The sequence below is a fragment of the Hippichthys cyanospilos genome, chromosome 2, assembly GCF_059441005.1.
Source record: "Hippichthys cyanospilos isolate Australia breed blue-spotted pipefish chromosome 2, RoL_Hcya_1.0, whole genome shotgun sequence".
In the NCBI taxonomy this organism is placed as follows: domain Eukaryota; kingdom Metazoa; phylum Chordata; class Actinopteri; order Syngnathiformes; family Syngnathidae; genus Hippichthys; species Hippichthys cyanospilos.
Window position 1 is genome coordinate 17,911,872 of NC_142370.1, and position 3,720 is coordinate 17,915,591.

Genomic DNA, 3,720 nt, shown 5'->3' on the forward strand with positions numbered 1-3,720 from the left:
GTCGGCATACATGTATCCTGTGTCCTCTGGACATCTGGTTTGCTCAGATTAGATTGTAGTGTGAGATTTTGAAGAGAGGGTACATTCAGTTCAACGGAGCAAAACATAAAGGAAATTGGTATACAGACGTAGATAGTAAATAGGATGTCGTAAGTGAAAAATTGCTTGTTGAACATCACAGCACAAAATATACCCTAGTTATTCAATATGAAATTAAATATACTTACCGAGGTCAGTGTATAATGTTGTATAACGGCCACCTCCATCCTACAGTATTGCTACCTGATGAAATATCTACCAATTTGTTTTGTTTGAACCTGTTGCGTTAAAATGTTTTGGCAGCCCTGTCAGTTGATTTTGCTGCTTACATCATCATTGAAGATGAAAGTTTACATACGTGGACCCCAGTAGCATATTTCAGGCGAGGTAGGAGTTCTTCTTTTTTCAGCTTTTCCCTTAAGGGGTCGACACAGTGAATCAACTGCCTTCATCTAAGGCTCCTGTCACATTGCGGCATGGCGGCATGAGGCAGTGTGGGACGTGGGAAAGGTGGAACCAAAAGGACGCATCCCCTAACCCTGGGATGGGGCTCAAAAGAGGATATTTAATAACAAACAAAAGCAGGGTTGCAAGGGACCAAAAAATACAAAGTACAACCAAAAACGCTAAACTCAACTTACTGGGGCAACAGGGAACGGGAGGCAGCACGGGATGGATGGACACAAGGGAACGCGAGGCAAGGCAGCGGGGGAAGACGTACGGCAAGGACCAGGCAGCGCAGGAAATAAACAATGACCCGACAAGAAGCAAATGCAAACTGGGAACTTAAATAGACTACACACTTAACGAGAAGACACGACACAGCTGGGGGAGAGACAAAAGGCAGGGGAAGCTGACTGGAGGAGAAGGAGGGCAGGTAAACAGGCAGGTGGACAAGATCAAACTAATGAGGCAGGGAGGCGAGGCAGACGCCGGGAAGAAACTCTAGAAACGAAATGGCTAAACAAACAACCCAAAATCTCTACAACAAAAACCCATAGCAGAACATAACCCAGGCAGAACGTGACAGATCCAAGACTATCTCCTGCATCCTCTTCTCTCCCTCTTAACTACTTTTATGTCCTCTTTCACTACAACTGGTCTTACTCTTGATCGACTGCCTGGCAATTAAAAATGCTGCATTCCTCTACCCATATATTGTATCTGTCAACATGTTTGAACCATCTCAGTCTGGCCTCTCTGACTTTATCTCCCAAAACTCTAACATGTGCTGTCCCTCATATTCATTGCTGACCCTACCCATCTTGGTTAGTACTCTCAAAGAGCATCAGCATCGTCATCTCCACTACTCGCTACTTCCAGCTCTGCCTCCTGTCTTTTCTTCAATGGCACAGTCTCCAGTCCAAACAACATTACTGGTCTCACCACAGTCTTGTACACCTTTTCTTTCATTTTTTTCTGAAACTCTTCGATCACACATCACCCATTCCAGCCTGCCTGCACATGCTTCTTCACCTCTTTTCCACACTCTCCAGTGCTCTGAACTGTGCTTACTTAAAATCATCCACCTTCTTTATTTCTTCTCCCTGTATCTTCACTCTTCCACTTGGCTCCCTCACGTTCAGACACATATGCTCTGACGTGTTGCGGCTAGCATTCATTACTCTCTTTTCCAGGGCCAACCTGCACCACTCTTGCCTCTCCTCCACCTGTCGCCTACCCTCACTAAAGATCTCATCTGCAAACATCATAGTCCATGGAGATTTCTATCTAACTTCATCTTGTCAGTTTGTCCATCACCATAGCAAACAGGCTCGGAGCCATTTCCTGATGCAGTCCCATTTCCACCTTGAACACATCTTCATCTTCACCTTGAGCACATCTTCTGCCATACCTATAACACATCTCACCACTGTCTTACTTTCCTCGTACATGTCCTGCACTGTTCTAACATGCTTCTCAGCCACTCCAGACTTCCCCATACTATACCACGGTTCATTCCTGGGCACACTGTCAAAAGCTTTCTCCAGATCTGCAAAGACACAATGCAGCTTCCCCTGACCTTTTCTATCAACATCCTCAACGAAAATACTGCATCTGTAAGTGCTCTATTTTGGCACAAAACTATACGGCTGTTCACAAATGCTCACTTCTGTCCTTCGTTTCGCTTCAGCCTCTCTTTCCCATTCTATGAGCCAAGTTGATCAACTTTATTCTTCTGTAGTTACAACTCTGCCTTGTTCTTAAAAATGGGCATCTCTAAAGCACTTTCATAAGTCTACAGGTATTTCATCGGGGCCAAGTGCCTTCCCACTCTTCATCCTCTCCTCACTTCATCTTTATTAATCTTTGCTACTTCCTGTTCTAGCAAAATCACTTCTTCTACTCTTCATTCTCTCTCATTTTCCTCATGTATTGACTCTTTAAATTACTCTTTCCATTTTCCCATTAGACTACTGGCATCACTCAGGACGTTTCCATCTTGATCCTTGATAGCCCTGACGGCCTGCATAATAATAATAATAATAATAATAATAATAATAATAATAATAATAATAATAATAATAATAATAATGCATGCCTTCATATAGTGCCTTTCACAAAACCCAAGGCGCTTTACAAAGCACAACCCTATCACAGAGTCAGACCAGTGCATGTCCTTCCTATTTCTGCCTCTCTGCCTTGCCAACCTAGCATACAAGTCATTGTAAGCCCTATGTTTGGCCTTTGCCACCTTTGCGTTCACCTTACGTTACACGCCAATGTACTCCCGTCTTCTTTCTTAGGTCCTTTCAGTGTCCCGCTTCTTCTTAGCTGGCCTTTTTCTCTCTATACAGTCCTGCACCTTCTCATTCCACCACCATGTCTGCTTATATATTTTCCTTCCAGATGACACACCAAGTACTCTCCTACCTGTCTCTCTGATCACATTAGCTGTTGTGCTCCAGTCAGTTGGAAGCACCTCTTGGCCATTTACAGCCTCTCTCAATTCTTTCCTAAAGGTCATACAACACTTCCTTCTTAAAGGTCATACAACACTTCCTTTTTTAAGCTCTTATGTCTTTGCATTCTTCATCTTCTTCACCATCAGGGTCATCCGACACACCACCATCATATTCTGTCTGGCTGCACTTTTCACCTGTCACTTCTTTGCCGTCGCTGATCTCCATAAGATTGTGTCTCTGCACAAGATGTAGTCTATCTGTGTACGCCTACCACCAATTTTACAGGTCACCCGATGTTCATGCCGCTTCTGGAAGAAAGTATTTACGATAAATTTTGCTTCTCCTCCAACTCACATCCTACTTGTGGAGCTTTAGATTAGCTTTAGACTCATCACTCTGTCGGATACTCACCACTCTATCAGACACTTTTTAAACACCCAGAACGTACTCAATTAACTCTCCTTACAAGATCATTCCTACTCCATTTCTCTTCCCATCTACATCATAACAGAATAACTTGAACCCTACCTCTAGCCTTGTTGCCTTCCCACTTGGTTTCCTGGACACACAGTATATCTAGTTTACTTCTCTGCATCCTGTCAACCAACTTTCTAACTTTTCCTGTCACTTTCAAGATCCCTTCTTTCAGCTCTACACTCTTCGTGTTCCTCTTCTCGCTCTTCCTGTGGACACACCTTCCTCCTTTTCTCCTTCCACAAAAAGCTGCAAAATTTCTACCAGGACCCTGTAGGTGAAAAGCACAAGAGGCGGTTGT

General features: G+C 43.7%; 1 pseudogene; it reads right to left on the minus strand.

Moving 5' to 3' along the window:
* Positions 1–2,270: 2,270 nt before the first annotated feature.
* On the minus strand, positions 2,271–3,112 carry LOC148427668 (uncharacterized; annotated as a pseudogene).
* Positions 3,113–3,720: the final 608 nt, after the last annotated feature.